Genomic DNA, 10291 nt, shown 5'->3' with positions numbered 1-10291 from the left:
GAGGCACCTTAATTAGCTGGTTTGAGGATTGAAAGCTATCCTTTCCACATTTTAACATATTCTGGTTTTGAGCAAATTTACATGACTCTCTAAAACATCTTTTTGTTCACAGAAACGTGATTGTTTTAGGTGTGGTCACTCTCTCAGCCAAAGTGGCCACTGTGTTGCTTTAAATACTGCATCAATGTAAATAGGATGAGAACATTAATCTTGCTTTCTTTCTTTTCCTTCTTTTCTTTTCCTTTACAGTCCCAATTTTTAAATTTTGATTTGTTTTAAAATTAGAAAATTAACGAGTATAATTATTTGCAGTTATCATATAACAAACAAACTTTTCTAGCATTCTTTTGTCTTGGCAATATATATATATATATATATATATATATATATATATATATATATATACCTACTTACTCCATGCCTTTTCCTAGTGGGTATCCACTTGAGATATATTATCTGGCCAGAGACAGCAATCTTTTATCTATAATAACAAAACTTTTCATTTTTGTAAGTTGGATGACCACATACAGAGGAATCACCCTCAAAGCTCCAAGAATGCCAAGGCAGGTAGTCTGCATATGCCTTCCTGTGGCAGAGCCCCATGCACCTGCCATAAATAGCACAGCAGAAGTAAGCAAGCGCTTTGTAAAAGTGAGCATTTTATTTTGACTCTGATCTATTCCAAGAGCCAATCTGTCTCCCTTTATTCAGCAAGAAAGCTTTGAAATACCTACAAAATCTAACATAAGGAGAGTAATTATAATTTTATATTGTACATTAAACATGGATTTTTAAGTTAGGTGAGTGGTTCATGCCCATAAGCTCAGAATCTGAAATGATGAGGCAGGAGAATCTTGAATTTGAGGCCAGTTGGAGCCACATCAGCAAAACCCAATCTCTCAGCACACACACACACACACACACACACACACACACACACACACACACACACATGCATGTATAGTCACATGATTTTATTTATATTCTTTTGTATGCAAACATCATTGTATCAATGCTAATAACCTTATTTTAAATTCTCTCCATATGCAAAATATTTACCAGTCCAATCTTCCTACTAGCACTTTCATTCTAAAGTTTGATACATTGACTTCATTGTGGTTAAATGTTGCTGATTTAGTAAAAACACTTGCAATTAGAGGAAAAACTTTAAATAGAGAGCCATTAAAAGAAGTTTCTCCATTTAAAAAAAAAATCGGCCTATAAAATTTGCCCAGACTTTGAAAATCCTTAAGTCTAAGCACACTACAGATCTTTTCAAATATCTGGTGCATCTACACCTGTATAGAAGTTCTGTGAGCTTAACACATTTAGAGTTGCATGAAATTGGGTAAGAAGTATGATGTGTATAAAAACTATAGGAACTGATATCAGATATTACAAAGGGCAATGTTGTCAGCAACATGCCACATGGTAATTATGTGTATTTAGAAGCATGGCTTCAAGAAGGAACTACATACAAGTTCAGCATATTATCCAGGCTGCCATGAAGATGTTCTTTCGGTTCTATGGCAGGAGGGCTTCATAAGTAAAATCTGGGAGTTGTATTATATGGCAGAGATATTTATCATAGCAACTAAATTGTGAAGTTACTTCATGCCTATCCTAAACTCATGAAATTTTGAATTTTGTGGGGGTAAGAGACTAGGAAATACTTATATCTGAAGAAAATAAGCACCCAGGAGCACATTCTGTGTCTCTGCAAAGGAAGGTTACACTGTGGAAAGAAGAGTATCAACCTTCGGTATCTTTACATATTTTACATAGTAAACAGTCTTCCTCCCTAAGAGCTAAACCAATTGCTCAGAGTAGAAAAACTAAACTCAGAAAACACATGTGCTTACACATTATATCAAATATTGTTGATACAGTCTTACAAATTTTCCGAGTTTACCTGCTACCAAAAGTGTAATCTAAATATAAGATGTTTTCCAGTAAGAATAAAATGATTGAAATAGACCGTCTTCGTTTGAATGTAAACTCTCCCTTAGCCAAGCTTGCCTTTAGAGAGAGATGATGGTTCCTGGGATTTGAGAAACCTTAAGCTATCCTGCCAGAAGGAATTTTTATACATGCAAGCTAGGGCCATTGTACATACAGATGATTCAGATTTTACGGGATGTGAAATTCTATACACCCCAATGTGAATTTCTGCTTAAATAAAAACAGCAAGAACATTTTAAAATATCATTTAAACTCACTTTATGAAGCAATTCCTTCTACACCAATAAATTATGTAATGGCCACTGACCATCACAGCTAGAAAAGAAGCATCAAATTAAAATAAAGACAAACATTGCTTCTAAAGTTTCCTGGAGTTCATGTTTTCTCTAAGGTGTATTGATGCCAGTTATTAACCCTATCAATAAAAGCCCTTGCTGCAATTCCTCTTTGTCTTGTTAAATATGTCACCTCAAACTGCAGATTCTTTCATGCAGTCCACACCTTGAATATTGTTTTCATGACCTGTGTCCCTCAACTCTTGTCAAATTCAATTGTTGTCTACAGAAATTTCCCTATCCAAATGTGACACTGTCTTCAAATTGTAACATTGGATACTACTTCCAATGAATATAACATCCACAGATAACAAAATCCTGTTTGGGGGTATACAATCTTCTCCTTTTCTCTGTTTTTGGTCTGTTTATCACACAGTTCTACAGCTGCCTTCGGATATCTGTATTCAGCATCAGTAAGGACCCGGTACATTCTGATATAAGGACTAACAAATGGCTTCAAAGCCTCATGTTTCTGCTCCCAGGCAGCTAAGTGAAATCAGTTGTTACTGAAAACTCTGTGCAAAATTTAAAATCTATCCTCGATGTTTTAAATGGACATGGTTTATAATATTATTGACCGACATTTGGACAGTTAGTAAATGATCTGATCGAAATAAGAGCTGACAACGTGTATTGTCTTCATTTTTAGAGGACGGGTTTACTTTTTGAGATTAGGAGTGAACTTATAGTTATTGTGTTTGGGATACCCAGGAATGTCCCAGCTTTCAAAAGAAGTGGCAATTAAGTCTGCTTTCCTAAATAGTAATAAAAAAGCATTTTAATAATTGTACATATCTCTAAGCTATGGAGAAATAATTATTATACTATGTGTATATATATATATATATATATTGATTGACAGTTAAAGATTATGAATAGTACAGGTAGTTACATTTTAATTTTAAATAAAATGCAAGAGGTGATGGACACATGAAATGATTTCCCATTATAGTATATTAAAGTGTTATTTGGAATTTATCAAAGAATTCAAGTTTGAAGAAAATGTCTTTATAGATTTTCAATTACATGAGGGTGATATATGACAGAGAAAAATTAGTATTTTGCTTATGCTATTAGTAAGCAAATTTGAGAATTAGAGTTTATCTTAACATTTAACTTAAATGCAATCCACACCAAAGCCAATTTTATAAAATAGCTACTTTTACAATGTTATCAGATAAGGGAAACTTATGACACTGATATCAACGAGAGTGCACACACACACACACACACACACACACTATGATATATATCCTAAAAACAATAAATGCTTTCAGTAAATTAATGTATATTTGAGTACCTACTATATGTCAGATGGTGTAGTAGTTACTAAAAAAGTTTGTCATATAATATTCGAGTTAAATTTTCCACACAAATATTGATCCTACAAACAGAATAAGAGGCTAACAACATTGTACTCCCTTTTTAAAATAAAATTAATTTTAAGAGTATAAATGTTTTACAAACCTGAGTGCTTACTCACTTACTCTCTCTCTCTCTCTCTCTCTCTCTCTCTCTATATATATATATATATATATATATATATATATGTGTGTGTGTGTGTGTGTGTGTGTGTGTGTGTGTATTTGTGACTTTGAACAAAGTTGCTTGCAATTTGTACCCATTAGGCAGAAATACTCCTGAGACCATTATTGTTTAGGGAATGTCTAGCATATCATATGGTCACAGAGATAAGGAAACTTCCAAGATAACACATTAGAATGAATTTTTCTTATATGAATAAATGTCAAGTTCAGGGTAAAAAGGTTTTGGGAATTTTTCTATTTGCTTCATGTTTTAATAATTAAGCAATAATAATTAAGTAAAAATCTTGAGAATCAATCTTTGTTTGATATAAATGTTTCTTTAGTAGCACTGAAACATCTCAGCAATAGAATTCATCTGCATTTCGTCTATATGTGAAAGGAAGAGTAAGATTCAAACAAAAGTTTTACAGGGCTGGTTTTAGCTTTTTATATTGGATTCTGAAAGCCCTAGAAATGGGAGGCATTGAAAAAGTCTAAGCAGAGAACTTGTACTGAAGAAGCCAATGAGGATCAAGCAGCCATTGCAACCAGATTCTTGTTCATTATAGAGTCTGAGTTCAGAGGAAGACTTTCTAGTTTTTACTCCAATGACATTTCTAGCATAGGATATCCCATTTCCTTATGGTAAGTATGATAAGAATTAAAGAAAAGTCTTTGAAGGCTTTCCATAGGACTTAACTTTGAACTTAATTTTTTCATTTACTTTGCTTTGTAAATACAATCAAAGCCTGTTAAAATAAAAGATATGAAAACAAATTCATAAACCTCAGTTCAGAATCATGCCATAACATGAATGCTTTGACGCTTATATAAAAAACTACCCATATAATTTAAAAACTTATTCTACATATTCTAATTAGGTGGGAAATGATTTTTCTAATGATACTTTCTGATAAAATATTAATTAATTAATTAATTAGTAACTTTAAATTTGTGGCTTCTTTGAGCTAGTACTCAAGTAGACCATACATGCTTAATAGAAAAAAAGGGCATCATTAATTACTTATTAACATGTAGGATAACAATGATAAGAACAAAAGTTAAGAAATTATTAATTTTTAATGACATACAACTGTGACAAAAATCGTACCATCTATTTTTCATTCAAGCTGTAAATACGTACTATTTTTGAATTATGTAACTGTTGCCTTCACTATATACTTTGCCATCTCTTTGAAGTATGCAGTGATACAAACTGCATACGAATCAAGAATAGAGTATTACTAACTAGATTATGATTCTGTCTTTTTAGTTTGAAGTTTAGCGGGTGAGATTCAGGACTAATTTCAAGGCAGCAAAACAAATGTTACAAGGCTTGCTTTACATTCTTACAATTGAGTATTGAATTAGTGGAAGGGTAGACTTTTAGATTTGAAAAAACTTTTGATTTCAACCATCCTGATATATGTGTATATTTTATGATACTGTGTATATTTTATCATACACATATAGTATGATACCTTAGAATGCTTGTACAGATATCATTATATACTTAATCATTATATATTTAATATATATAATTATATATTTAATTTAATAATGTAACCTTTGAAGATCAGGTTCTCTTAGTTAACTTATATCATAATTGATCAGGATATAACAGAATTCTGATTTGCAATATAACTAGTTGCAGATAATGACACCTGAACAGCAATGCAAATATCATAGTGTGTTTCTTTTATTGCTAGTTTACTCAATAATCAACTAATTAATGAATTCAAAACACTTTTCAGGGAAATGTAAAACTTTTTGATTTTTCTTTTTGTCCTACACTTTTGTGTATTGATTGTTATGCTTTATAGCTGAAAAGTGTATTTTACAGCATTGTGCAAAGTGTTATGAAGCATTCCTCAATTCAGTTCAAGGCTTTTAAGTAATGATACAACATACAAGTACCCTAGGAGAAAACAAACATCACACACACACACACACACACACACACACGGAGAAGACTGTGTTACTTAAAACTTATTTATCCTTTATGTTTGTAATTGTGTAAGTACCTACAACTAAGAAAGGCTTTAAGTATTCTGAGGTGATTAGTAATGTTTTTAAAGCAAACTTACTATGTAGAATGCATGGCTCTCTAGAATTCTGAAAATAGCATTTTATCATTTCTAATACAAAGATGGCTACAGCAGTTTAGTGTCAAGAAGATGGTGAATAATTGTGGTCCTCACTTTCCTGTTATCTCTTCTATGGCCTATCTTTTTCTTCTGTTCTACACAAAGTACAAAAATATTTCCTACCCTTCCCATCACATTCACATCCATTTTCTATTTCTTCTGTTAAAAATTTACCATCACCAAAATGAAATATAATAAGAAAAAAAAATTGATGGAATTTTCCCCTTCTACCATGCTACTTGCTCAATGCTTTTGTTTGTTTAGACTGTAGTCAGGAGCTTTTGTTCTAGATTCACACTGGTGTAATACCAGGTATTTGTTCTAGGGTTGACAATGGCTTCAGAAAATAGCTTGGTCCCGGAGTATAACTAGTTACTGAATAGTATATTTTGTGAAAGTCACTAATAGAAATTCTTTTTAGTGAATTAGCATAGGAATCAACATGGACGTCTGCATCTTTAGTCCTGAGTTCAAGTTCCCTGACATGCTGCAGCAACACCAGAACACAATACGTAAACACAGAGAAAATAAGCAAGTCCCATGTAAAGGCCAGTGTCGTTCAGACACCTTACCTGAGATTTAGTAGCAAACAATTAAGCAAGATGATCTTTCTTACACCTGTTTATGAATATTATGTATTACAGTGTGAATTGAGTGTTCACAGATATCATACACCCTGGATGATATCACACATCATGGATTCCAATGCTCTCATCATCAAACCATGCATTGAGGCTATACTTTTTTGAGCATTTAGGGAGTCTTATTTAAAGAAAACTTAATGATGAAAGAAACATTCGTAAGTTTTTTCCCATTTCTTTTCATTATACCAGAAGTGATGTTATCCAGCAAACAAAGAGTCTAAGCAATACCTACAATTGCTTAAGGAAATAGAAGTTCTCTTCATTTCTTAAGGCAAAGCAAATATTATAAAGATGGTGCCTATTCTTCTGGAGCGTGGGCCTTAATGGAAAAATGATTGTGGCTACTTAGTGTCTGTGTATTCTAATGTGAAACCCACCAACAATCTCTTTGCGCTTCTTTCCTGCTGCCTAGAAATACAGATAGTGTAAAAGCACTGAGCGGCTACTTGTGATGTAATTTTAAAAACTGTGCCTCTGATCTAAAACAATAGGCTGTCTGGTCACAAAAACAACTGATCACACTCATGTGCAGTTAATAAAGTTTGGGTTGATTTGATTCCCCCCCCCTTTTATTTCAATGCCTGGATTGGGGAAATGGCCCTGCCCCAATAATCTAAAACAGAAACCAGTTCAGTCAGACTGACACCTAATGGAAACTTTTATAAGTAAATAAGTCTTCAAGAGAAAAATTTAAACCATGCAATCAGAAGAAAATCAAAACACTTCGTTTGTCATAGCATGGGGAAAGGCTCCCTTCTCTTTCAATTCCTATTATCCCACTCTAAAACTTATTATTCATTTATGAAGCGATTTCAATCATGAGCTGAAGCGCCAGTGCCGAAGAACTGAATGAAATAGCTTATTTTCAAAAGAGAGAGAGAGAGAGAGAGAGAGAGAGAGAGAGCGCTTGCTTATTCCCACAACAAATGATGGAATATGACATCTTCCATTTCTCCTTCCAATACCAGTCCCTCAGCTATGTCTGCCCTGAAACCTTCCACACTTAGTCAACCAGATGAGATTACCTTTCCAGGCAAAGCAAGCAGCTAGTCCACACCAATTCTCTCTACTTTTTTAATTTCCAGGGAAACAACAGCACCCATAGACACACTGAATGTGGTTAGATACTTAACGAGCACAATATTTAAAAGCCCTTAATCACCAACTGATGGATCCCTAAGAAAGGCAGTTCTTGGAACAATGAAGGAAAGAATGTTAGTTACATAGTTAGTTTTCTTAGTAGTGACAGAATGTTGCCTGCAAAGACAGCTTCTTTTTGCTTCTTCACCCCATTGTGATAAATGGGCTCATTCCCAGGAGTCTGAACAGGACCACACCCGTTTCCCCTCTTATCAACATAGCTACAATACAAGTGCTATCAGTCTAGATTGCTTGGGACTCATTCAGGGGGCAGACACATAAGGACAGGGAGAGGAAAAGAGAGGTCTGGCATGGGGATCTATCATTATAGATCTAGCGCTGGAAGAAAGGGAAAGACCTAAAATGGGAAAGGCTGTTTTTCCAGGGTTCTTGCAGTTTCTCAGGGGGTTCAGCTTGCTCTTCAAGGCAAGGACCCAGTAGAGAGACCTCAAGTCCTGAAAGGTGAATGACAAATACTCCAGAGGAAGAAAGTGTCTGGGCGCTGCTGAGCTTAGAATGGGTCCCGGGAACCCCATAAGAAAGAGATGCTTTCATTTCTCCAGCAGCTTCGACTTCTCTGGAATTCAGTCTTCTTCGCAGCCATTCCCTCAAGCAAAATCAACCGGCAACGCGCAAGGGAGGAAAACTGGTCTTAAAGTCTATCCGCCTTGGTAACCTTCTGGGAACCTGAATCACTCTCTTCCCAGGCTTTCTCCTCCCACCTTGGAAGCACCCAAGGAACCCGCAGCCTCCAAAGAGTAAGAAAAGCAAACTGCACAGCCAAGAGGTCCGCTCACAGCTAGGGTTGAGTTCTCGAGCCTCTGCCCTTGCCTTCCACCACGATGGACCATATTTTCCGGCTCCAAGGAACACCTTAAACTCCTGCTAAGTCCGCTTGCCCCGGGAATGCCCCGGCGTGATGGAAGGGATCGAGCCAGCGATTGCTTGCTCCTCGCTAGGAGGGGACCCATCCACATTGCTTTATGGTCCATTAACATTATAAACAGACAAGAAGAGTGGAGGATTTTCTCTTCCTCTCATCACTCTGCTGCAGACCCGAGACTGAGAACATATCTTGATTTTTGTTGATGTTTGAGACTCATTCCAAAGGCAGAGGTAGGGAAGGCAGCGCTGGAGAAGTGTCCCAAAGAAACTGGACATCTGAACAGTCACTGCCTGCCCCAGCCTCTTTCAGAAAGGTTCCAGCTCTGTGCCACAGTGCAACCAATCTCATTACCAGCCTGCTTCTCCACATCTTCGCGGAGAATCCAAAAAGAAAATAGGGGTTCCTCAGAGACCCACAACACTTGTAATCAGAAAGTTCCACCGGGACCCAGCCCCCTGTTCCCCGCCCCTTCCTTAGCAAGGTTTCCATGTCTGCTTGCTGAGCAGCTCGGCGGGTCGCGGGTGGGGCTCCAGCTCCGCCCCAGGCCAGAGATTTGCGAAGTCACGAGCTTGGACAAGCTTGCCGGGGGGCACCTTCGCACACGGACACGCCCTTTTGGCTGAGGCATGCCCCAGGCGACCCTCTCCCTGCTCTAGCTCAGCGCTCAAAGATGCTGCTAAACTGGTCCAGGCCTTTTAATCCTCTGCAACTTTAGAGAATCTTTCAGATCCGCACTTTGCCAACCCGCCCTCTACGAGAGAGAGAGAGAGAGAGAGAGAGAGAGAGAGAGAGAGAGAGAGAGAGAGAGAGAGAGAGAGAGAGACTACTCAAAGGGCCCCACAGCCCGGGCTTCAGAGACCCTCTTCCTTTCTCCGCCTCCCATCTCCTCCGCCTCGCCCCCCGCCCCCCCACCCCGACGCGCACCCCCCCCCCGCCCCTTTTCCTTCTAAAAGCGGTCTGGGTCACCAGAGGAGCCAGGAAGATCCAGAACGAAACCACCCGAGGAAAAGAAAACATAAAAAGTGCTACCTTGGCAACCGGGAGCTTTTAGTGGCCAGCTGGTGGGCTGGGAGGGGCGGCCGCTGCCCGCCTGCCGCTGGTACTCTCCTCGACTACGCGTATTCTTAAGCAATAACAACGTAATCCGTATTATCCACCCAAGAATACCCGTCACCGAAGAGAGTCAGAGGGCCAAGCTGCCGCTGCCTCTGCCTCTGCTACCGCTGTCACTGCTGCCGCTGCCGCTGCCGCCACCGCCGCCGCCGCCAGAAAGAACTCTTGCTGCGGAGCCCGCCCCTGGCTAGGGCTGGGCTGAGCTTGACCGGGACCATAAATCCATAACTCGATTTCCCTAAAGAAGGCTCCAAAGCTGTGCTCTATTGCTTCCTGCCCAGATCTTCCAAATGGCTGTTCTATTTCCAATTCTGAAAGACAAATCACAGGACCAACCACTTAACACACAACAGACAAGTGCTTTCTTTCCGCGCGGAGCAGAGAGTATGTGCCAAGGATCTTTGGGGAGCGATAAGTAACCTTCAGTTTACCTGGTGGTCACCCAGCGCTCTCCTTGGTATTTGCTCTGCTTCATGCGGACTCTGGTCATGACCAGCTCACTCTAGGTGCTTTGATTGAGTGTCATGGCAGCGAGCGG

General features: G+C 38.1%; 1 non-coding gene across 1 annotated transcript; it reads right to left on the bottom strand.

Annotated features, from left to right (window-relative positions):
• Positions 1–9746: 9746 nt before the first annotated feature.
• Mir137 (microRNA 137) lies at positions 9747–9819 on the bottom strand. The gene has a single exon (NR_029551.1). It is a non-coding gene; the product is annotated as a microRNA 137 (primary transcript).
• Positions 9820–10291: the final 472 nt, after the last annotated feature.

This window comes from Mus musculus, chromosome 3 (assembly GCF_000001635.26).
Source record: "Mus musculus strain C57BL/6J chromosome 3, GRCm38.p6 C57BL/6J".
In the NCBI taxonomy this organism is placed as follows: Eukaryota; Metazoa; Chordata; class Mammalia; order Rodentia; family Muridae; genus Mus; species Mus musculus.
Note: the sequence above shows the minus strand (reverse complement) of the source record. Positions and strands in the feature narration are given on the sequence as shown.